Raw genomic sequence first — 26,672 nt, 5'->3', positions numbered from 1 at the left:
TAATAATTCAGTCACTAAGTATGTACTCATGCAGTGAGCCAGCTTTTAGGGCACCAAGTGCTTCAAATTCCTATGCACTATGCATGTAGTAGTCTAACCACCTTCACACTTGTATTTAAAGTGTTCATTTCATCAGTCAGTATCTATATAGAATGTGTTTCTATAGTAATAGAAAAGTATAATTTCTCAAGTTATTAGTATATATTTACTTATGTTTATTTTTTTTCAGATATTGTTTATCATCATTAAAATAAAGTTATCATGCCTGAAAAATCAAGAAAGAGAAAAGGAGAGCTAAAGGACAGTTACTTGAAGAAACCTCTACAACAAGTATTGTATGACCAACATAATGTGACTAAAAAGAGAAAATTTTCCGGTAGGATCACTAACAAATGTATTAAAAATCTTACTAGACCCAGAAAGAATATTCAGAATGTTGAAACCACTGAAAATGTTCCAAACACAAAAAATAGTAAAAAAATAGTAGAGGAAAAAAATCCAATGTACAGTCAAAGTATAGAACATATGGTAAAAGAAGAGAAAATCAGTATAAAGAAATACGGAAAAAAAATTGTAATAGAGTTGTACATAATTTGCTGAAATATATGAAGAAATATAATCAGAGAGCTCTGTTTTATAAAAAGAAGAAGCATATTGAATCTACTGTGGAAAAGCCTTTTCAAGTAAAGAGGGAATTATTTATTTTAGTTTTAAACAGAATTTGAGCACTAGATAAACCTATCCATTTAATGAAGACCAAAAGTAAGAGGAAAAGAAAAATTAATAGAACTAATTTTTGTGATGTTTTTTGGGGGGAATGGAAACACAGTTCAAGTTCAGGGCCTTTCTTTAATGAAGAGAGTTATTTTCAGACCAATGATTTGATGCATGCAGTTGACACCAGTGGTCGAGCTTATGAGGTTAGAAATAGTTGTCCAATTGAGAAAGAGAAAATGGTTCCCAGAAATGCAGAAGAATTGATAGCTGATGAAGTTCTAGGCAGATGTCCTAAAGCCCCTGTGTACATTTGGGATTGCAGTAGTATTTGTAGTGTACGTCAAGAATCTATTGATCTTTTACTCAATTTCATACGAGCATACACTAAAAAAGGTGTTAAACAAAAGATTAAGATGTTGCAAGGACTAGACCTTTGCAGAGCAAGAAAAAATACTGGTTTGCAAGGTCATTCTCCGGCTTGTCTTGCTAGAAAAGTATGTCAAAGTGTTTTTCACTATTTCAGGATGTTGGCAGTACGTCATACTCAAATGCAGAAGTCAGTCAGAAGATTGTATTATGCAAAAAGTACAGCACCAAAGTTAAATGAGTTGAATAATGCTCTTTTGCGTGGGTCTGTATCAAATGTGAAGAAGATTTGTGATGAAATTGAGATTTGTTACTTTGGTCCTGAACAAGAGAGTGCAGAAACTGAGACATTAATAGAAGAAAATGTTAAACATACTATTACAAAAAAGTTAGATGATCAAATTGCAAAATTTAAGGTGATTTCAGGTGAAAGGGCAAATTTTTCTTGTATTTGTTGTTGGCGAACTCACTATGAAAATCAGACTAGGAGTGTTGAGCTGTGTTTAAAAAGTGAAAAAGAAAATAATAATATGTGGAAGGAATTTGCAACGTATTTGTTGGTAGAAAATTGTTTTGATTTGGGTTTTGACCAGCGTATTTTGTAAGTATTGTTATAACAAATAAGATGAGAATAAAATGCCAGCTAGAGCTGTCCACAATAATTTAGAGTTGGTTGGTATTCCTCCATAACTGATAGATTTAAATATCTATGAGTCTATTCTCATTCAATGTGGGCACCCGTTTCAGGCTATTGTTCGTATGGAACCTAAAACAGGTAAATTGTCTCCTTCAGATTTACAAATAGGATCAAAAGGAAGAGTTGTGTATTTACCTTTAAATTTAAAGAAAAATATTGAAACTATTGGTGTAGGGAGTGTAGAAACTTAACCACTGGTTATTTTAGTTAATGGTGTGCCTACTAGGAGTAAGAAAATCTGGCAGGAGTTAGTGGATGTTAGGATAGTACAGAAGGCAACTTTGTATTTTATAAAAAACAATAAGTACTATAAAAAAATTATATGGGAGAAAATGAAATACTTTTAGCAGAAGATACTGAAACGTCAAGTGGACACATTGAAAAAGTGGACATGTCAAGATGTGGAAAAGTCTATGAACATTACAGTGTACATCCACTTCATTCAAAAGAAGTGATGAGTTGTTTCAGATGAAAAAATCAAAGGGAAGTCCCATGAGGGTTTGGAAAGAGAGCTTGGAAGCTCTTTGTTTTCTACAGTTGTTTCCAACTAGAAAAGGTGGACGATATGATGAACGTCCTGTGCAGATTCCTGCAACTGAATGTCGGACAACAAGATTATAGGCAGAAGATCCAAGATTTGACAATGTATCCCTTATATATTTCATCTTTTGTTTGAAAGTGACTTGTCTGAACTTTCATATGCAGTTAATTACATTTTGAAAACAGGAGTACATCTGCAAAATGTATCTGCAAACGATTTTATGGATAAAGTGCGTCAGAGAGATGATCATTTAGAATCTCAGTGGATTAATCTGATGGCATGAATTTGAATTTAATTTGAATTTAAAATTACTTATAAAGCGCACGTTCGCCAGCGGCTTCATGGCGCTACAACAAACAGAAACAGGGTGGGCTAGCCCATGTAGAATAAATAATTCAGATTGTGGGGGGAATAGTTTAATTAAAGGCTTTAGAAAACAGAAGGGTCTTAAGTTGCTTTCTGAACTGGGAGTAGAGAGTCAGGGTCCTAAGCTCAGGGGGGAGGGAATTCCAGAGGAGTGGGGCAAGGGTCGCAAATTTCGAACCGCCCCATTTCTTCCTCCGAAAACGCGGGACCGTAAGAAGGGCCTGGTTGGATGAACGGAGGTCTCTGGTGGGGACGTAGGGAGTAATCTCAGAAGAGATGAAAGCTGGAGCCGTGCCCAGTCTCGCTTGAAAAGTGATGGAAGCCAGCTTGAACTGGACACGCTCGCGAACAGGGAGCCAGTGTAAAGATTTAAGGAGGGGGGTGACATGGTGAAATTTAGGTAATTTGAACACCAGGCGGGCCGCCTGGTTTTGGATCTGTTGCAACCGCCTAAGACTATATGCAGGTATACTGGCATATAGGGCGTTGCCGTAATCCAGGCGGGAGATGACCATCGCCAAGGTGATCAGTTTAAGGGCTTGAAAAGAAAAGAAACGGGACACCTTGCGTATAGTACGCAGTGAGAGAAAGGAAGAGGACACCACAGAACTGACCTGGGAGTGAAGAGTGAGTTGAGAATTGAGCTTAATACCTAAAGTTTTTACTGAGGGAGAGGGGACAGGTGGGGAACCGAGGGAAGGGGGCCAGAACAAAGGAGACCAGGGGCTGGATGAACCACCTGTTAACACCAGTTCGGTCTTATCTGGGTTAAGTTTTAGATGGTTGTGGTTCATCCAGTCGCGAATGTGGGTCATAGTAGATTGAAAATTAGAGATAGAAGACAGAGAGGAAGAAAGATCAAAAACAAGTTGGAGGTCGTCAGCATAGTTATATACTGCGACCTCCATCTGCTGAAGAGAAAAGATGAGCGGGGCAATGTAAAGATTGAATAAGAGGGGAGAAAGAGAAGAGCCCTGGGGGACCCCGCACTGAACTTTCCGGAAATCCGCGGTAAAATCACCCAGGCGAACAGCCTGGGTGCGGTCCCTCAGGAAGGAGGATAACCAGACCAGTGCAGTACCTCCGATCCCCGCCGCCCTGACACGGGAGAGTAAGATGGTATGATCAACCGTGTCAAAGGCGGCTGAGAGATCGAGCAGTACCAAGGCCTGGGTCTTATTGGTATCCATTCCCTCCCTGAGGTTGTCAAGGACCGAGAGTACCACGGACTCCGTAGAGTGTGCGGGGCGGAAACCAGCCTGGCGGGGGGCTAAGACCCCATGCATCTCCACAAAAGTGCTCAGGGTGCGAGTAACGTGGCGCTCGAGCACCTTTGCTAAGAATGGCAAAAGGGAGATGGGGCGGTAGTTGGCCGGGACCGAGGGGTCCGCACCAGGTTTCTTGAGGATGGGAACGATGATAGCAGTTTTCAGAGGGGTGGGCACCACACCCTGGGAGAGTGAACTGTTAAGGAAGTGAAGAGGGGGATCAGAACATGAAGAAAAAATGTGACGGAGAATGTGGGAGGGACAGGGATCAAGAGGGGAACCAGATTTGACCAAGGGAATTATTGAAGTAAGACATTCCTTAGTCAGCGGAGGAAAAGCGTCAAGATGACCCTTAGGGGGAGGACACCGAGGGTCCACAAACGTAGGAGAAGGAGGAGGAATATTGGCCTTGATAATAGAAATTTTCTGAATGAAAAAATTATTGAGGGAGTGACAGAGTTCAGGTGAGGGAGTGGGTTTCAATGTAGTTCTGTCAGAGAATGCCAAGTTGTTCACAATCGAAAAAATTACTTTCGATTGGTTCTCTGCGGCGAGGATTTTGGAGGAGAAATAAGCTGTTTTAGCCCCTAAGATGGCCTGCTTATACTGGGCTAGGATGTTGATAAACTCCAGTCTTAATAGGGGACAGTAATTTCTCCTCCAGGCACGCTCAGCTCTGCGTACCGCTAATTTGGCAGTCTTGAGATCCTCATTAAACCACAGGTTGGCATCCTTCTCCCGCTTAGATGTGACCCGCTTGAGTGGGGCAATAGAGTCACACCCAGAAGTGAGCCACTGGTTGATGGAAGCGGCTTGGGAGAGGGTAGATAACCCCTGTAGTGAGGGGTAGGAGGTCATAAGTGAGTCAGAGAGGTTATCTAGGTCAACTCGTCCCCAAGCCCGGACCCACACGTTTTTAGGAAGTGAAGGTTTGACCGGGGGGTATATAGAAAGGGTAAAAGAAATCGAGTGATGGTCCGACCAGGAGCAGGGTAAAATAGAAACAGAATTTACAGGGCAGTTCAAGGACCAAATCTGGTCAAGCACATGTCCTTTAGCATGGGTGGGGGAGTGGATGTGAGGTGTAAAATTAAAAGAACAGAGGGTTTCAGAAAATTCCTTAGAGGAGGTACACTCAGCAGGATCTGACGGCCGAAAATTAAAATCGCCCAGGAGCAGGATGGAAGAATTATTTATAGCAATTGTAGCTAATACTTCCAGAAAGGACGGAAGGAACAATGAGGGTGATTGGGGGGGACGGTAAATGAGTAAACAAGTAAGAGGAGGAGAAATAGAGGTGGTCCGAATGGCCAGGTACTCGGTCGTAGCAATATCAGGTAGAGGAAGAATTTGAAAGGGAAGGTCTGCTCGGGCAATAAGCGCTACTCCTCCCCCAGCCCTGCCGTTAAGACGGTCCGAGCGTAGGGCGTAATATGAAGCAGGCAAGGTAGCTAGGAGGGCGGGGAGGGAATCATCACGAAACCAAGTTTCTGTGAGAAACAACAAGTCTGGGGCATGGAGGTCCAGCAGCACTGATAGCTCATTGGAGTGTGCTACTGCGGATCGGGTATTAAGATAAAAAGCTTTGAGAGTTTTGGTGGGTGCCAGATTGGTAGTAACCATCGGAGGATTGATAGGGGTATGGTAGGGGGGAGAGGAAGCATGTGACGGGGACAAGCCAAGTGAGGATATGCGGGAACTGATGGAGGCGGGTATAAGCCAAGGGCCCTGTAGACTACAAAGGTCTGCTGGGGAGTAGGTGAGCGAAAGGGCAGAGTGACGTGCCCCTAGCCCCGGCCGGCCGCGGACGGGCGCAGACGCTGCACTCGTCCGCTGCGCTTGCTCCAGGTTGCCATAAATAACTGGTTGCCGTGAGCCACTAGACCGCTGACCTGCACGGTGGAGAGGCAGGGCGGAAGTGGAGCAGGACCAGGCAGGAAGTGTCGCTCGTGGGCTGACCCTCCGCTCAAACGGCACACAGCCGGGGCGGACCGGGGTCGAGAGCGAGAAGATGGAGGTAGGTTCCTCAACTGCAGAGTATTAATAAAGGCACCATGCTCGCAATCAGCATGAAGAGGTGTTCGAATTAGCCTGCATGAATGCACACGCGAGCGCGCAGCGCTATAGTCCAATTCAAGTTATTAAAAAATTCCAAGTACACAGCACCGCTATCAGTCAGCGAGCTGAGCGATTTTAAAATGGATAAAATCAGGGGTCAAGTAGCGTGGGAGCGCGTGAGTAGCCTGCCACCGCTAGGATCTGTAAAAGTTGTCAGCGTGGCACTAATGAATATTGGTACCGTTGTTGTATCTCTATCTAGGACTCTAATTCGATATTCCCGATTTATGCCCTTGTGCGGTTATAATCAATAATATCCTTATAAAGGCATAAGAATCATATCCATATTCAGTAATAGCCCATGCAGTCCAAAGCACAGCACGACTACTCGCATCGACTCCTAGAAAGCACAACGTGTTCTTTAAACAAACCAAGCCTCCAGCAGCCCGGGAAATCCCCCCCTGCTTTTAATTTGATTTGAACAAGAACTCCTGGAGTCCAGCAAGAACTGTTAGTTCTTTGTGACGTCTTATGTCCAACCTTACGTCAAACCCGGCACCTTTCAGGTATAAAATACCAACAGTTGCCTTAAGCAAACATACAGTGGTTTGGAGCAGAGAGGCTATCTACTTGCCCGAGAGCCCAGCTGATGCGAGAGCCCACGGAAGCCGCCCCTCCCCTTTGACGCGCTGGAGAAGCTACTTTTTCTCACGCCGAGAAAATCCAGCTCCGGTGTTCCCGAGCCACCCTTGCGGGTTGCTGGGAGATCGAGTTCTGAAGAAAGAGATACCAGACTTCCCACATTCTATTACTAAGGTACGGAGTTGACTAAACCCTTAAAGAGAATTCTTGATTCAGATCCTTGGCAAAAACAATCTTAACCAACTTAACTTAAACTGCTACTTACTTACTCCTTCCCAAGTATTAGGCTTAGGTCAGGTACATCGGGGTAGGCGTAATTAGAAGCACCAGTTGAGTACGTTAGTCAATGGTTTTGTGTATGTATATATATTTTATCTGTTTTAAAGTATCATATGGCTAAGAAACCATATCTATGCTTTTACAGTATTATTTCATAATACTACTTTTAATTGTGGCAATTCATTTCTCTTGCATGAGAAAGAAGACTGCTCAATAAAATAACACCTTTTATTGAAAACGCCCGTCTCTCGATTTCTCTGCACTCTGGTGAAACTAAGTATGCACGATTGACTGAGTGAAATAGCTGTCTATTGTTTTCACATGACCCTAGAGATACACTCTATTCTGAGGGAGCAAAGTTGTCATGTTTGTACGGTTGTCAGAAGCTAATCCCTTCTTGTCTAATCCGGAGAGTTAACTCTTTCCTGAACATTCGAGAAAGTTTCTAGTGACCTCTGAGCTAGCTGGCGAAATGAATTAAGTCTAATATAGTCAGTAGAGACCTAGTCGACCTCAGTCCTACCTCTACACTGCTGTTTATATTATTCCAATGCGCAGAGCTTATTGGGAATATAGGAACTACATTTCATGGCGCCCAACGTTTGGTAAGGCGATAATCTAACGCAAGACACTAGAGTTACTCAGTCGTGCTTTTTCACACAGAACCCTTTTTCCGTAAAAACTACAAAAGACGTCTGGAGTGGGTGAAAGGTTAATATCCCCTGGAACTTAGTAGGAAGAGATTCCTATGTATTAGTTTTTGGTTTAGTCAACGTTGAAGGATACAGTGTTCCAAAATATTGTGCACCTAATCCTTGTTTCCTTGAATCTTGATCTGCAACAAAAAAAAGCTTTCTGTCAGTAAAAATGGTGGAAAGTGACGATGAAGCAGAGAGACCTAGAAAAGCAGCTCTGCTCATAGAGGAGGATACAACCATCCACGAAAATGACCCGAGTGTTATACTCATTCCGGTCAACGTGAGGAGAACTATAACTCTTAAACTTATAAAAAATGGACTGACATCACGTGGTGGTACAGTCATATTCGTGGTAGAGGCCCATGAATATCGGCAGACAGAGGTATTCTATTCATGGATACACTTTCCAGCAGCAAACGCTATAACAAAAGAATTCCACTATTACAAAATAGAGGAACATCCGGATATATACACTCCTTTCGAGGATGTTGAAATCTCACTAAATTACCAAGAGCACCTGCTCTGGTTTAATGGCGCCCTAAAACATATTAATTACATCACCAGGCACGGTCCACTAGGTAGACCGGAAGCAACGGGACCGGTTCTAGCCAGTTACGCAACACACCCAGACATCGAAACAATGTCAAGCTAAGAACTCCTAGTTAAACTAAAAGAATTAACAAAGGCATATAGAGAATTAGTTCAATTGGCAGCATCTGTGGTGATCCGCCAGAAATTGAAGGAGACAGATATAGCAGAACAACCATCTGAACTTGCCAGAATCATAGAAAAATCCTAGGAAGAACTAGGAAGAGATAGTTTAGGTGGGAAACCAGTAAAACCCCAACTAACTGAAAATCCTGAAAAAAGCTTTATTAAAAATAATCTGAATACTCCAAAAAGGAGCTGGGAGGGTAATAAACAGCCCACTCCCAGGGAAAACCGATTCCAGTCCAGAGGAAGGTCTCCTCAACAGAGAGAAAAATCTCCAGACCGAGGAAACAAGTTTCCCCAAAGGGAGCCCTCTGAAAGAAGATACAACCTTAGAGATAGGGATAAATTGAGAGAACCTGATAGATATCAAGATATTGATACACGTCCCTCTCGATCCCTCTCACTCAATCTTTCTCGATCTTCCTCACAGAAATCGGAAAGGAGAGGACGATCATAACACAGAGAAGAGCACGTCAAGTCCAAAGACAAGGAACCTGCTCATCAAAGTAATAAATCACAATATCCCAGAAAGAAGGTAGCAAGTATTAAGATTAAACATGCAGAGGATTCTGAGGACAAAGCTGAAAAACGGAGAGTGGGCCCAGACAATGCTAGACAGCGCAGCAGAAGTGACCATAGCTCACAAGATCCTGATGAATCATCTGGAGACAGTGGACACAAATGAATACATTCAGGTGGAAACTGCAGATACCAGGGTTAGCAAACCCCATAAAATATACGAAATAACGTTACATATAGAGGGGGACAAGACGAGGAAAGTAAGGGGTCGCTTTGGGATAACCTTTCAAAAGGCTATGACATCCTGTTAGCTGAAAAAGACTGGCCACCAGAGTTTGTCAGGGAGTGCCCTCATGGGGAAGAAATAATTATGCCTGCCTTCTCTAATCATATACCAATTCATAAAAAATATAAACTTGCAAGAAAATGGGCAGTAACCCAAGCGCCAGCTTTATATAAAAACCATGTAGGATGGGATGAGGATTCACCTCACCACAAAATCCAGTTAAAAAATCAACCCACTGCACAAAGGCAGTACCCAGTTAAACAAGAAGCTAAAAAGCAAGTCAAGGAGATTTTAGATCAACTTGAATATCAAGGGGTGATTGAAACATGCACCTCACAAATGAACAATCCTTTGTTTCCTGTCTCTAAGCCAGGCGATTCATATCATCTAGTTTCGGACTACAGACACCTTAACTTCTGTTGTAAAACATTTGCAGTACAAAACTCTCACAGTGCAGCACTAATGAATAACATTGTGCGCAAAAAATATAAAACAACATTAGATATCTCTAATGGATTCTTTTGTCTAAATATTGCACCTGAAAGCAGGTATTTGACCGCTTTCTCAATAATGGGGTCACAAAAACACATCTGTCGACTCCCACAGGGATTCAAGAATAGCACAGGATTATTCTCAGCAAGGGTAACAGAGTTACTACAAATATACGATGATGAGGCATTATCCTATGTCGATGACATCTATCTCACAGATGATGACCTGGAGACTCATTTAAAAAGAGTGAACACCATAATACTTGGGTTCACTTCAGAGGGTTACGAATTCAACTTTAAAAAGTCACGAATTGCCCATCTAACTGTCCTATTTTTAGTATATGAATTATCAAGTGAAGGCAAGAGCCTAGCAGACAATTTCTTAGAGAAATGTGCTGTACTCCAAGCACCAAAAATGCTGAAGAATTTACAATCTATAATAGGTTTCCTGAATTTCGGAAGAACATAAAAACTAAATTATGCAGAGAGAGTTAAACCTCTCTATGAATTAATAAGACCTGATTTCAAACCAATAAATTGGACTCAGAAACATACAGAAATTTTAGGATCATTACAAACAGACATGTTAACTAAAACAAAATTGCAAACACATGAAAACACACGCAATCTTGTAATCCGAGTCATCCCAGGAAGATGCGGATTCACATACCTAACCTCTAATGAGGGAGAAACGGTACCTATAGCTTACAAATCACATTTGTACACTAAAGCTGAAATGAAATTCAGTTCTACTGAAAAAATTCTGATAGCGGTTCAAACTGCTGTAGCAAAAGAAAGAGCCCAAGCCCAAGGCAGAAGGATAACTGTTTTTACAGCAGAATCACCCCTTGAGGCATTAACAAGCCCACGCAATTTAAATGCTTTGGCATTAGATCCGGAATGGATACAATGGGAAAATTCTCTTGCTGCAGAAGTCGTGAAATACTATTTTGACCCAAAACTTAAGAAAATAGATGATCTAGAATACAAACAAGAATGCCAATCGGATTCAGCCTCTCGAACAATACACATGTGTAATCTACATGGACAGATTTGCACAACACTACGATGTAGAGAAAAAATCCTACAATGCAGCGTGCACGATTGTTAAAGGTCGCTGGCACTCTGGTAAATTCAAACTGATGATTACCAAAACTGAATCACTCAAACTGTTCAGCTCAGCGAGCTAAAATAAGATCTTTAAAGATGGCGCTTGAAAATGCCGATTGTGAATTTCCGACACTAATAGTGTGCGATTCGCATTTCTGCGTCAAGTCTTACAACAGTGACATGCAGACATGGAGTAAAAACGGTTACAAAGATGACACAGGTGCCACAATAAAGCATAAATACTTTGGGAACAAGTAGTTCTTTTAAAGAAAGAACTACAGAAGACTCACATGATACACGCACTGAGTCATCAACGTGATGGCGTTCATTGGCTAACACAGCCACAGCGGAAGAGGTTCTACCGGCTTCCATAGCCACTGAAAAGCGTTCAGAAAAACACATAGATGGGGAAACCATGCTGGCGGTAAAAGCCTCATCAAAAGGCAATTATACAGCATTACCTCTCAACTATCCACTCAGTAATACATACATATTTGATGCAAACTCCGTTCCTTTTGCTCAAATCCCTGGAGTGGGGGATAGAATAATTCCAAACACGAACCGGAGAGTTTTCTTGATTGAAAGCGCACACATGGCACTGAGTCCGAGGCACCAACAGATCTTGAAATCTTTAATAGAATTACAATCAGAGTACTGGTGGCCGGGAATGAGCGTGCAAATTTATAAATTTGCAATGGATTGTCCAGACTGCAACAGAGATCGCAGCTGTGAACTGGACCAGACTATTGCCCGCACATCTTTGTTAGAAAGCTTCAGGCTATCTATAGTACAGAAATCCAACCAGAGAATTGCGTCCCAATAATTATTAAGACAAATTAACTTGAAAATGTAGACCAGCAGCACTCGGCTGATGCCAGAACTGTTATAAAAAGATCTGCGAGTCTTTATCGGCATATACGCAATTGGCATGCAACATTCTGATCAGGGTTCTGCGTTAAGCTCCTGCGTTAAGCTCTCAAGCTTACAAAGAGGCCATGAACAGCATTGGCATTACATTGCGGTACTCTTCTGCCTTCCATCCTGAGGGAAATGCGGTAGTGGAAAGAAAAAACCGGGACATAAAGCAATCTATAGCGGCGAGGCTATTATGTTCGGGTGATGGGTGGGTCAAACATTTAACAAGTGTCCAACGTAGTCTTAATAATCTGCCAAGAAATTCTCGAAAAAGGTCTCACTCCATACGAACTATTGTTCGGTACTAGAATGCTAATTCAGGATCTTGACTGTCACACTTCAGTGTTAGAAGAAAAATACTTTGATATCAAAGACCATTTGGCTGTTTTACAGGATTTAAATGAAACAAGAAAAAGCCTGAGTAACATAAAGTTGAAACAACAGCCGACAACCACTGAAGAAAAACCATCTGTCCCAGCAAGACCTGTCTGGATTCCAAAAATTGGGGATCTGGTCAAAGAGAAGATCGCGGTGAAGAAGAAATTGGGCCTTCTTACAGAAAAGCTATACCTGTCTTAGCCATCAGCGTAACGAGATCAGTTGTACTACCGCCCCTTGCGGGTAAAAAGGAGAACCGAGTTGTATCCATCGACCTGGTAAAATCACAATCATGTGGCCAATAATAAGTAGTAGGCCCAGTGGACTCCCAAGAAATACCAGAATACCGAAATTTGCTACAATCCAAGAGGCTCATGCTGAGAGACTAATCAAATTTGATAAGCCTGCAGTGAATAAAAAAGGACTATGCAATAATGCCATGGAACTTGTGCCTCTTGAAACCCAAATTGCGACAGTTTGTCAAGAAACACCAATCTACAATGATGTAGCCTCTGACTGTTCTATTGAAACAAAGAAAAATGCAAAAGCAAATGAAAATCCGGAAATGATTCCAACAATTGACAGAACTGCATCTGGCTACTTCATCAACTTCGACGACTTCTCAGAAGATCCAAGTGAGCCTGAAGAAACGCCGGCAACACAAACTTTCAAAGACAAAATAATTGAACTTTCTCTCCAACTAAAAGAAACATATCTGATTTCACCATGGATTGAATTTTGGATTGTGTTAGGTGTACTTACTCTCCTGCTTTGGCTCATCATGGTTCTATGTTTGGGAAAATTCATTGATGGAAAATATAGTACAATGGACACAGCAAGTCAGAACATCAACTTGGTCCTAAAGCCTCACACATCCTCCCACATCGAGAAAACAGAACTGTCATCAGTAAACATCTCAGCCAATCCAATACCCGGTGGGGTAGCATGGGATAGAACTAATTATGACATTTCTGGCCCGGATGAAATGGAAAATAGGACAGGAATGAAAACAATGTTGACAAATACTAAATTGATTTATTCTGAAAAATTTTATGACAAAATGTCTACATTTGGTTTCGAATTTTGGAAAAAACAACATTGAAACAAAAACGATCTGGGGGACCAAAGATTGGCAAGTACAAGGCCTAGAAGCATTATTTAGGGCCTGCATGATCCCAGAACAAATTATATTTTTGAATGACACAATTCAACAAACTACTTGTCTTGTCTTAGCTAAGATAAAAGACTTAAATACACCGTCTTTTCCGAAACCCATAACTGATAGTGATAGCACTACAGATGTGGAGATAGACATATCCCATATTTTTCACCAAAACAGAACACATCCTGATTGGAAAAAGTGGTTGATCTGGCCAACAGACACAAATAACTGTCAAGCTAGATTCCTGAACAAAACACAGGGGTTCAAAATGACCAGGCCAGACCCAAGATACTCCCAGAGACAACATCCAGGGATAGTCACAACATACAGTGTAGGGAAACTTTGCCTTGAGTGGCTACAGAAATCCGCACTGGCTGAAATGAACACTTGACTTTACTTAAAGACGGTGCTGACTTGCGTGATTTCTTAATGGGACCACGCAAACAGCGTCGGAAACGTTTCATAGCGGCCGATACATACGCTGCGTACAACGAGGCTTGGAAAGTAATGCAAATTGAAAGAGCAGAAAAAATACGAGAAATTGATCGTATGCATTTGGAAAAATCACTTTCTGTAGTGGACAATGGGTTAACAACTCTGTCCTCCAGAATATATTCATTGGACAGCATTGTATCATCTGCTATTGATATAATAGAACAGGACTTACTAATGTTACAACATGGACAGTCTCAATTACGTTCTATTGTACAGCTTGGTTGGACGTTGCAAAATCTGCGTTCAGGCTACGTATCATGGCGTTTAGTCAACACAACATCATTATTCGTGAGAGATTACCATTGACAATGTCAGAGAGACCTGTCATTGAATGGATAATACACAGAACAATTTCAATTCCGATAACACCTTTCCAGTTTAAATACTGCCAAGAGTATATACCTGCAAGCCAGTATGAAAAGTTGGGTAAAGAATACATCAAATCAACATGGGATTTACCCTATACACACAGATGTTCTAGAGAAGGGAAAAAGGATGTATTCCTTAGTGGTAACAAATGTAAAAAACTCACTAAGCGGTACACTTCTGTGTCAAGGTATTAACTTGCATGGAGCCTGCGAAGTGTCTTCAAATAACCTTTAATGTCACCTGCATGGCACGCCTGCAAAACAGATAGAGCCATTTTTCAAACAACTTAGTAACGAGAGTTACATTTTAATAAGTGACCACAGCTGTTGTGGGATGGTGCCATGGAAAGCTTATCTCGTGACCGTAACTTCCAGGGTAGTTTGCTGTATGCAAGTATTGTATCCACAAAGCAATCCAGATATGGGGGTTGCGTTATGGCCTTCGTTGAATATCTCTTCTATTCAAATTGATTCTTTAAGCAGAATGAAGTCTATTCTTTTACAGACAACTGTGCCTCTAACGTCATCCAAAGAAGCGTATGATCTGCAAGTGGCAAGGACATCGGCACAGATGCATTCTCTTTTATCGACAAATTGCCCCGTGCATTTCGCAGAAATGTTGAGCCAAATCTTAAGCATGTGTGATACCAGTGGCATTGCACATTTATTTAAGACAGTTTTTTCGGGACTGTTAGCACCCTTTAAAACAGTTCTGGGAAACATTGTTGTGGAATTGTTGGGACCCTGCCATTGCCTTACCTCTTTGCCAGACCAGACCCGTGGGGACAGGGGCTCGCCTCCTGCCGCCGCACTCAACACCTAAGGAGCGGCCGCCGAGTGGAGCGCGGGCCTGCTGGACTCCAATTCCCAGCAGCCCTAGCGCCGGGAAACCGCGCCAGGGGCGCATAAATTACAGCGACAGCTGCGGAGGAGCGGGGAAACATTGTTGTGGAATTGTTGGGACCCTGCCATTGCCTTACCTCTTTGCCAGACCGGACCCGTGGGGACAGGGGCTCGCCTCCCGCCGCCGCACTCAACACCTAAGGAGTGGCCGCCAAGTGGAGCGCGGGCCTGCTGGACTCCAATTCCCAGCAACCCTAGCGCCCGGAAACCGCGCCAGGGGCGCATAAATTACAGCGACAGCTGCGGCAGAGCGGGCAAACATTGTTGTGGAATTGTTGGGACCCTGCCATTGCCTTACCTCTTTGCCAGACCGGACCCGTGGGGACAGGGGCTCGCCTCCCGCCGCCGCACTCAACACCTAAGGAGCGGCCGCCGAGTGGAGCACGGGCCTGCTGGACTCCAATTCCCAGCAGCCCTAGCACCCGGAAACCGCGCCAGGGGTGCATAAAGTACAGCGACAGCTCCCGCGACGCAGGACGCGCGCGGGTGGGCGCCGGGCTAAGCCTGGGCAAAGGGCGGGCCCTCTGAGGCCCTCAGAGGTCGAGGAGGCCGGGCCAGGCATACCCACCTAACATCAACTTTGTAGGAGTCCTCAAGATACGTCACCTCATACACAATCTGACTGTTGAACAAATTTGGATTGTCTGCTGGACACTCCTTTATATTTTACATGAGGGATATTATGCCGCCTTGCATCTACCTTTCATTCCTCTTGTCAACTTCATTACGTTGCACGGCGTACGGCATACTGCTCCTTGCATTCCCCCAAGCCTAATATTGCTCCCACTGTCTTTAGTTTGGATTTGGATCGGAGCAACATTCCAACAGTCTAATTGTGACCATATAAACACACTGAAACCTATATTATGTCTACCAGGGGCACAAGGAGTAAAACAGCAGCTGGGGGGGCTCCAGTGATAGGCCCCATAGACAATTTCATAACAAGGGCCAACGATGCCATAGATCAGGGCATTTTACTCCTGGAGCGCAGGGTTTCGCAAGACCTAGCCCTAGCTAAGCGATCATCCCTTAGACTCATTGCATCGGCTATAACACCTATCCAGGTTAGAACTAGTATTACTAGACCTACAACTGATGTTCGTGCCGATATTCATAGCATACCAAATGAGGTAAACTTATCAGCATCGATCCCTCTAATAGACTCTGATTCAGAACCCAATATGGATTTGGAAAGAACTCCTAATCTGTCCATTAACCCCACACCAGAAGAAGCAGCTACAGATAGTACGAGGCAATTAGGGTCAGGCGGGAGGGTGCCATACAAAAACAAGCCAAACATACAACAAAGCATAGTACGTCTAAGGTTAGAAAGCATAGCGCGCCTAAGCGAAAACCTAGGAAGGACGCCAACTCACACCCACACTCAGATACAGGTGGAACAAACGCAACTATAGAGATAGGTAGCGAGGAGCCTCAGGGGAGGCTGCCGGGCATAGAGGACAAATCTGATGCAAATGATCAGCTGCTGGAAAGAATGGGCGAACTTCTCAGCATCTATCTGTCCCCGATAGAATGTAGACTCGCACGTATTGAAAAGCAATTAGCTGAATTAAGCGCCCCCAATAAAAAAACCTCCAGAGACGGGGCGCCTACTGGCGTGGGAGCTAAATTAAGCTCCTCAAAACCCACTTGTTCCAAACTTAAGAATCCCACAGCTCCAATACCAACCGCAAAGCTTAAAACCCCACAGGTTCCAGCCAAAGGGACTACTGCCAATCATTTGGCAGCAAATCCCAGCACTAATCCCGTGGCTACCCCTCACACTAGCAATGTAGTCTCAGAGTCAGGGAAGGGTCAAAACATTGAAAAGAGCAAGGGGATTCCAACGAGCCAAACTCACAACCCTGCTCAAAATTTCACTATGGCTCAACCCGTCCAAAATATGGTATCTAATACGAGGCAGATCCCACCACGTATCAACCTGCCGCCTGAATGCGGGGCGTATGTGTTGGTCCTAGTTAATGTCTCCAAACTTAGGAAGGATCAAGAAGAAACTCCCATATCGCTTAAGAATAAGACCCTTCATTGGCTAATCGCAAATTGCAACTTCCCAATGGAAGGGGCAAGGGAGATTATCCACACCCAGAGAGTAGGATGGATAGGCCTACTGAGGAAAAAGTTTGAGGGGGACTGTATAACTATAAATTTTAAGAATCCCCAATGGGCCGAACAAACCCTGGCTAGCGCACCATTACCCTCACCATGGGAATTTAATACCACCCTGCTCCCACTGGGCTACTTTTATAGACACCTGATTTCTCCTAAGTTGAACATGGCGAACAACTCTGTTGCACCTTATCAGGATTTAAACTTTAGTGCTAGGATTAAGTCTCCACTCTTTTATCAGAAACAAGACTTTACTCATTTGAATGGTCCCGCCCAGCGCCACCAGGCCCCAATGCTAGAATATCCTTCGCACCACCCCCAATTCCCGATAATGCCCCATTATGACCATAGGGAAAGTTCATATCCAGCACCCATTTCAAATCACTATATGCAGTTGAACGAAGTCAGGCCATTATTTAACATCCCAACTCACAATCGGTTTGAATATGCTTTTTCAAACCTAGATGAGCAGGATTGACTGGATAAAATGTATGGTAGTCACACTGAAAGCATAGACACAAGTAATGAAAACAAGGGGTACCCACCAATAACAGAAGAAAGACCAACACAGAACAGACCAGCCGATGACATGGATGTCAATAGTGGCCACCAAGTAGCTGATAATACAAGCAAGGAACGACCACCAGTAATGTTGGCCAACGCCACCTGGGATATACCGACACATGACCACACTGCCACCTCTGTGACCACACATGAACACGAACACAAAACCTCCACACTATTACAACATGATGCGAACACAGTGAGGAGTGCTGGGAGCAAGCCCACTAGATACCGCAGCCATCGTGGTTTATCAATTCTTAGCTGGAACGTGGCTGGGCTAGAACCTAGGCTCTCAGACCCCCAATGGGCCAAGATAATTGATGGCATAGACATTGTCATGTTCCAGGAAACCTGGGCTACTGGAAACCTACACATAGAGGGTTACCACTGTTTCAGTATAACATCACCCAAACCTAGTTTTGGCCGAGCGGTGGGTGGCTTGCTTATTGGGATCAAGATTTTGGCTGGTGGCTCAATCAGAGATTTGTCTAGTGGGAATCCGAATATTCAAATTCTTGAATACAAGTTTAAGCTAAAGACCCTGATTTATTTAATTAATTTTTATAATAATGATTTTTACTGTGTACCTAATAAGAACTTTGAGGCACTGTCAAGGACTTTACACAAACTGGAATCCAGCCCAGTGACCGACGCCGGGGCAGGGATTCTAATTGGGGGTGACTTTAATGCAAAGCTATTAAAGAATTATGGGACTGCGGATAGGACCCACTTAGACCAAGCGGAACGGAGGGGCATCGAACTAGCTAATATAATAACTGAATTTACCCTTGGTGACACTATGACAACAGGTCACAGTCCTAGCGCCTCTCATGCCCCCACATTTAGAAGTAGGGACAGCAACTCCACCATTGACTATATCTTTATGTCGCCCGACTTAATAGATTGTGTAGTTAAGTCCACAGTGATGGAGACATCATTTGGCGACCACAACCCACTAATAGTAATTTTGAACCTTGCCCCTAGTTCAGTTTATACGAACCTTAACGGCGCAAGGGATATCACACCCTCGACTGACGGATTGCGACTAAAATGGAGGGGGGTCGACAGAGGGGCAATTTTGGACAGTGTTCAAATTAAATACCCACTTCTGATTAAGTCCTGCTCACTTATGGACGGCAATCACCACAGGATAATTGCCGACTTTGGTAAACTGTGCTCAACCATAAAAACTCTCTTGTCAGTCCCGCTACCTAAGGAAGGGAAAGAACCAAGGTGGTTTGATTCAGCTTGCTCACTGGAAAATAGGGAATTAAGAAGGGCACTTTACTAAACCCAGGTGCAAAATGACTGTCCAGACAGCTAGGAAAAAATATAAACTTAAAATAACAGAAAGAAAGGCTGCACTACTTTCCGATCAGTGGGAATCGCTTGTCGCCAGCGCCAATCTGGGGGCAGCGGGCCTTTCTGGTCGGCAGTCAGAAAGACAAGGGAAATGGGTAAAAAGCTTACACCAATTAGCTGCAGCATAACTAGCAGTGTATGGGAGACCCACTTCTCTAAAATCTATGCAGCACCGCCTGAGGAGTTGACGACTCCTACCCCAGGAGTGTTGAGCGGCCTACAGATTGAAGCCCACGAAGTAGGAACAGCCATAAAAGAGAGCCTCGGGAACAAGGCGCCTGGCCCTGATGGTTTGCCCATTGATATCATTAAGCATAACCCAGCCCTATGTGTACCAATCCTTCTTAATGTCTTTAACAGTCTGCCATTAGCAGCTATGCCCGCCACCTGGGCAACTAGTACTATCGTCCCAATCTTTAACCCCTTAAGTGCTGATGACGGAACCGCTCCGTCATCAGCTACGGGTAAGCTGTGCTGATGACGGAGCGGTTCCGTCATGGCCAGCTCGGCGCGCCTGCGCGGCGCGAATTTCGCGCCTGCGCTGACATTCTATTGAGCGGGGCGGGCCATGACGGAACCGCTCCGTCACAAGCACAGGTCAACCAACGCTGGTGACGGACCGGTTCCGTCACCAGCATGCGGCCGCCGCTCGGCCGCCCCGCCCCCTTAGCACTGCGGCGGAATAGCAGCCGCAGTGAAGGGGTTAAAAAGGGAGACAGGTCGGATCCAGTCAACTAAAGCCCGATCTCCTTCTTGGATAACACCGTAAAAATTTGGGGACGAGTAATCTATAACAGGGTGCTTGAATGGACTGAAGACACAGACTTACTGGACCCGTGACAGATGGGATTCAGGAGCGGGGTGGGGACAGTGGAGCAATGCCTGAACCTAAAACTGATAATTGATAAGTATAGCATTGCTCGATCATCCCCCACTTACCTTGCTTTTATGGATCTTTCATCCGCCTTTGATTTAGTGAACAGATCAAAACTTTGGACAATCTTATTGAACTATGGGCTAGACGATGCACTTGTTGGCTTCCTGGCCTATCTCCATACTGACCTGAAAGCACAGGTCAGGATCGGGACGGGCGGAGAAATTTCCGGAGCGATTGTTATTGGAAGGGGGGTGAGACAGGGGTGCGTTCTAGCACCCCTGCTGTTCATTATCTACATTAATGGGCTATCCAGAAGTCTCAAACAAGTAACTAGTGATGTTCCGACAATCCTGGGGAAACCGCTACCAGTGCTATTATACGCAGACGATGCGGTGCTCATGGGCCGCACACCAAATGCCCTCCGCCTACTTGTTCAAAGTTTTGTCCAATATATGGAGGGATTATATCTGCGTGTAAATTAAAAAAAATCTTTTATCATGTCATGTGGCCCCGGGAAACGGAAGCTCAATACCATACAGATAGGTACAGATAAACTCAAATCTGTCCCTACAGTCCCATACCTTGGACGGGTTTTCGCTGCGAACGGTTCATGGAGTGGGCATCTGGCCCACGCCATGAGCAAGTTCTCGAAAGCCACCAATTCTATTCTGAGCTTGCCCCGCCCGAAGAAAATAGGTGCCACCAGAGCTATTTTACATTTTTTTAGATTACAGTGCCTACCAGTCGCTTCATATGGAGCTGAGGTTTGGGGGTTGGGAAGCAGCACATGCATACAGCGGGAAGAAAGCCGTTTCTGCAGGAAAATACTGGGCACCCCAATCTCAACCTCTGATTATATTTGTCATAAAGAATTAAATCTTCCCTATGTAAGCGATTTTATTAGAGCCAGACCAGCACTTTTCTGGATTAGGGTCTGGAGGAACAATTCAGCTACCCTCACACAGAATATTATAAAGGATTGCTTAAACTGTGATCATGGCATGGCGATTCCATGGCTTTCAGGAGTATCCAAAACACTAAGCGCCGTGGACAGAGGCAATCTTTTTTCAGACCCCACCAGGATTGAGCCTAAGGACAATGTTGAGGTCAAACATGCACTGTATACACTTTATAAATCTGAACGAATGGGAAGAGAGCCTTAACTCACCCTACCCATGACCAGCTGGGAGAGATCGCTCTTGTTCCGCGGTTCCGAGGGTATACTCAGATGTGAGTCCCTTGCTCATTGCACCATCAGGATTCAAGCAAGCCGGGCCGACGACGGCTGAAATACCAGAAACCGGTCCCCGGAAGCTTGTTTCCTTCCCAGTATAAGAGTTGGCTTGGTAGTTTGGTTTGCCCTGTTCCCATCATGCACTGGGACAAGAACAGACTAATTTGCATGTAGCCAGGTTCTGAGCTGGGATGGTGCAGTGAGCTAAAACACGGTGATGGATCAAGCCCTGATCTCTGGACTGGGTAAGAGTGGTCTGCTTAATTCAGACACTCTGTTCATCACCACACCCTTTTCTGAATCATTTTGTCCACCATAAGCGTGGAAGGGTATACTCAGATGTGAGTCCATTGCTCATTGCACCATCAGGATTCAAGCAAGCCGGGCCGACGACGGCTGAAATGCCAGAAACCAGTCCCCGGAAGCTTGTTTCCTTCCCAGTATAAGAATTGGCTTGGTAGTTTGGTTTGCCCTGTTCCCATCATGCACTGGGACAGGAACAGACTAATTTGCATGTAGCCAGGTTCTGAGCTGGGATGGTGCAGTGAGCTAAAAAACGGTGATTGATCAAGCCCTGATCTCTGGACTGGGTAAGAGTGGTCTGCTTAATTCAGACACTGTTCATCACCACCCCCTTTTCTGAATCATTTTGTCCACCATAAGCGTGAAAGGGTATACTCAGATGTGAGTCCCTTGCTCATTGCACCATCAGGATTCAAGCAAGCCGGGCCGACGACGGCTGAAATGCCAGAAACCGGTCCCCGAAAGCTTGTTTCCTTCCCAGTATAAGAATTGGCTTGGTAGTTTGGTTTGCCCTGTTCCCATCATGCACTGGGACAGGAACAGACTAATTTGCATGTAGCCAGGTTCTGAGCTGGGATGGTGCAGTGAGCTAAAAAACGGTGATGGATCAAGCCCTGATCTCTGGACTGGTTAAGAGTGGTCTGCTTAATTCAGACACTCTGTTCATCACCACCCCCTTTTCTGAATCATTTTGTCCACCATAAGCGTGGAAGGGTATACTCAGATGTGAGTCCATTGCTCATTGCACCATCAGGATTCAAGCAAGCCGGGCCGACGACGGCTGAAATGCCAGAAACCGGTCCCCGGAAGCTCGTTTCCTTCCCAGTATAAGAATTGGCTTGGTAGTTTGGTTTGCCCTGTTCCCATCATGCACTGGGACAGGAACAGACTAATTTGCATGTAGCCAGGTTCTGAGCTGGGATGGTGCAGTGAGCTAAAAAACGGTGATGGATCAAGCCCTGATCTGTGGACTGGGTAAGAGTGGTCTGCTTAATTCAGACACTCTGTTCATCACCACACCCTTTTCTGAATCATTTTGTCCACCATAAGCATGGAAGGGTATACTCAGATGTGAGTCCCTTGCTCATTGCACCATCAGGATTCAAGCAAGCCGGGCCGACGACGGCTGAAATGCCAGAAACCGGTCCCCGGAAGCTTGTTTCCTTCCCAGTATAAGAATTGGCTTGGTAGTTTGGTTTGTCCTGTTCCCATCATGCACTGGGACAGGAACAGACTAATTTGCATGTAGCCAGGTTCTGAGCTGGGATGGTGCAGTGAGCTAAAAAACGGTGATGGATCAAACCCTGATCTCTGGACTGGGTAAGAGTGGTCTGCTTAATTCAGACACTCTGTTCATCACCACCCCCTTTTCTGAATCAAGAGATCTAAGTACAACCTGGTTTCTTTCATTCAGACCAATCTGGCAGGATTGCGTCTTACCTGTGCTTTGATGTCTGCTATGCGGAGAAGAATGCGTGTTAGACATCTGTCTTACACTACCATCAGCAGCACCAAAGGATATCGATACTTTGCTAGGTCCGGTAACGACTCATGCATCGTGTTGTCCCCAGCGGCTACCTATTCTGATGACGGCATTCGTTGAGACTTCACCACTACGAGTAGGTGGCGGTGAGGTATGAGAGGAAAGCAGCACCATACAGGTACAACCTTCTGTGAGCATTGCTGATCCAAACATCGATGATAGCAATCACGCTCCAAACTGCACAGTCGCAGCATTTTCGAACTTGGTCGAACTTTCACCTGATGTTGTAGACCCCTTTTTTGCGAGTCTGTCTGATATGATGTTCTCTCTAGTCAACGAGAATAATTCTTAAAAAACAATGATCACACAGTGTTCCCAGAACTCTGAATTCGGCCTTCAGTTTTGATTATCAAAGCTACTGAAAACATTTGGATCTATTTTTTCCCCTGAAAGCGAAATTATTTTTTCCATTTCCAAAATATCTACTTTTTTTGGCACATGGTACTCTGCTTAAAGTAGAACTATTCTTAGAGAACATAGCTTCTATTTTTAGGATACTGGAGACACTATTTTACCTCAGCCTCTAGCACATATATAGCATCTATACTACTGTTATAAAGAGAGAACTTGCATCTTTTGGCAAGGTAATCTCGGGAACCACAGCGCCAATCTACACACCTGATACGTCTTTGAAAATGTCAGGGTGTGTAGATGGACATAGGCTATATACATTTAAAAAAAAAAGCAAAATAAAAAAATTAATGTACAAAACAAAGTAGTCCCCTGAAAGTAGCGCCGGCCGGGACCTAGCACTGGCCGCGACGCGACGTGCGTCATGACGAAGGAGGAGCGGCGGCGTCATGGAGGAGCGGCGGCGTCATGGAGGAGCGGCGGGGCGGTGGTGCAGTGAGTAGCGGCGGCCACGACATGAAGAGGCGGCGGTGCAGTGGTGGCGAAATGAAGAGGAGGAGCGGCGGGTCAGGTAAGAAAAGTAAATAGTCGGGGCGGGAGGGAGTCGGGGCGGTACTCGGGAGGCTGGAGGCGGGGGGGCGGGAGGCTGGAGGCGGGGGGCGGGAGGCAGGAGGCGGGGGGAGGGAGGGAGTCCACGGGTGCACCACTCGACAACATGCTGCCCCAGCCTTCTTCTGGACCCGGGCTAAAAATGCAGCCCCCAGCCCCCTTCTGCCCCAGGCAACGCTGGGGTGGGCTGCTAGTTTTGTATAAATATGGGATGGAATGGTCTCGACCTTCTTTTCTGTATTCAGAGCCATTTCATGTGTAAATTTTCGCAAATCATTCAGCTAATATATATATGCATTTAAATGAATGTTGACACTGCTTGAAAAGCGTACAGTACCAATACTCATTTTCGTGTATTTACCATAAACCATTTCAAATGCGAAATATGTATTTTGGGGTGGGTTGGAAAAAACACATGCATTGTTACATGTTTATTATTGCTTAGTTTTTTAGTGATGATGGACATTAATCCGTAGAGTGGGTGTTGTATTTCTATCTAGGACCCTAAATCGATATTCCTGATTCATGCCCTTGTGCGGTTATAATCAATAATATCCTTATAAAGGCATAAGAATCATATCCATATTCAGTAATAGCCCATGCAGTCCACAGCACAGCACGGTTACTCCCATCGACTCCTAGAAAGCACAACGCGTTCTTTAAACAAACCAAGCCTCCAGCAGCCCGGGAAATACCCCCCTGCTTTTAATTTGATTTGAACAAGAACTCCTGGAGTCCAGCAAGAACTGTTAGTTCTTAGTGACGTCTTATGTCTAACCTTACGTCAAACCCGGCACCTTTCAGGTATAAAATACCAACAGTTGCCTTAAGCAAACACACAGTGGTTTGGAGCAGAGCGGCTATCTACTTGCCCGAGAGCCCAGCTGATGTGAGAGCCCACGGAAGTCGCCCCTCCCCTTTGACGCGCTGGAGAAGCTACTTTTTCTCACGCCGAGAAAATCCAGCTCCGGTGTTCCCGAGTCACCCTTGCGGGTTGCTGGGAGATCGAGTCCTGAAGAAAGAGATACCAGACCTCCCACATTCTATTACTAAGGTACGGAGCTGACTAAACCTTTAAAGAGAATTCTTGATTCAGATCCTTGGCAAAAACAATCTTAACCAACTTAACTTAAACTGCTACTTACTTACTTACTTACTGGAGGACCTTCTGACCTTTCGGAGGGCGATAAAAACTTTCTTGTTTTAGCTGCTTCTAAGTTTCTGTTCTTAGCCTGTTGTTGTGTTACGTGCTACCTTGTCTCTGCGCCAGGACGCTCCTTGGCTGGAGTATCTGTGCGCACAATAAATAGTCGTAACATAACATAACATAACATAACTTACTCCTTCCCAAGTATTAGGCTTAGGTCAGGTACATTGGGGTAGGCGTAGTTAGAAGCACCAGTTGAGTATGTTAGTCAATGGTTTTATGTATGTATATATATTTTATCTATTTTAAAGTATCATATGGCTAAGAAACCATATCTATGCTTTTACAGTATTATTTCATAATACTACTTTTACTGTACGCACTTAACTTCATAAAAGTATTGCAATTGTGGCAATTCATTTCTCTTGCATGAGAAAGAAGACTGCTCAATAAAATAACACCTTTTATTGAAAACGCCCGTCTCTCTATTTCTCTGCACTCCGGGGAAACTAAGTATGCACGATTGACTGAGTGAAATAGCTGCCTATTGTTTTCACATGACTCTAGAGAAAAGTTGTCATGTTTGTACGGTTGTCAGAAGCTAATCCCTTCTTGTCTAATCCGGAGAGTTAACTCTTTCCTGAACATTCGAGAAAGTTTCTAGTGACCTCTGAGCTAGCTGGCGAAACTAATTAAGTCTAATATAGTCAGTAGAGACCTAGTCGACCTCAGTCCTACGTCTACCCTGCTGTTTATATTATTCCAAAGCGCAGAGCCTATTGGGAATATAGGAACTACACTACACCGTCGTCATGGAGAACTTAAATGTATGTTACGGAACTTAGAAACTCCTACATGGTGTCTTACTCTAAGCTGTGCTGAGTAAGCTTGGGATAATTTACTTAAATTTCATCGAGAGGCAAATTCCAATCTAAAAAATATTGAATACAAGACACCTAGAGAATTGTGCTCTTTGGATCCTGTTAAGGTATACAGTTATTTCAATGATAGATTTGAAGCTATGATGTCTTTTATCTGCAATAAAAAAAATCTCCTCTTGGAGAAGTTGTGGATTTCTTTTGGAAAAGGAGTATCAAGCAAGAGGTGCTCCTCATATACATATGCTCTTATGGATCAAGGACGCCCCCAAATTCGGAACAGATTCAGATGATACTTGTCTTTTATTGAAGAATATGCCACATGTGCTGTCGACGAAAGTACATGTCTAAGGATGAGTTCTATACCAAATGTTGTTTTGCATTTCCACGCACTGTAATATCAAAAGGAAGAGTGAACAGTTTTATGTCAGCTATGCGACATACCATCACAAGAAAGTCTCCAAAAAATACCTGCAATTTAAGGAGAAGCAAAGAGTTAATCTACATAAATGACAACAATCCAGTTATTCTATCCATGTGGAATGCTAACATCGATATTCAGTACGTTGTGGACAATTCCATTGCTGTTGCTCGATATGTAACATCCTACATTACAAAATAAGAAAAGACAGAATTGAAAGAAATGTTTGAAGAGATTTCTCACGAGAAGACTCTAAGTAAGAAATTATACAGTATCAATTTGA

The sequence above is a fragment of the Lissotriton vulgaris genome, chromosome 2_1 (genome assembly GCF_964263255.1).
Source record: "Lissotriton vulgaris chromosome 2_1, aLisVul1.2, whole genome shotgun sequence".
In the NCBI taxonomy this organism is placed as follows: Eukaryota; Metazoa; Chordata; class Amphibia; order Caudata; family Salamandridae; genus Lissotriton; species Lissotriton vulgaris.
This window is presented reverse-complemented; position numbering follows the sequence as displayed.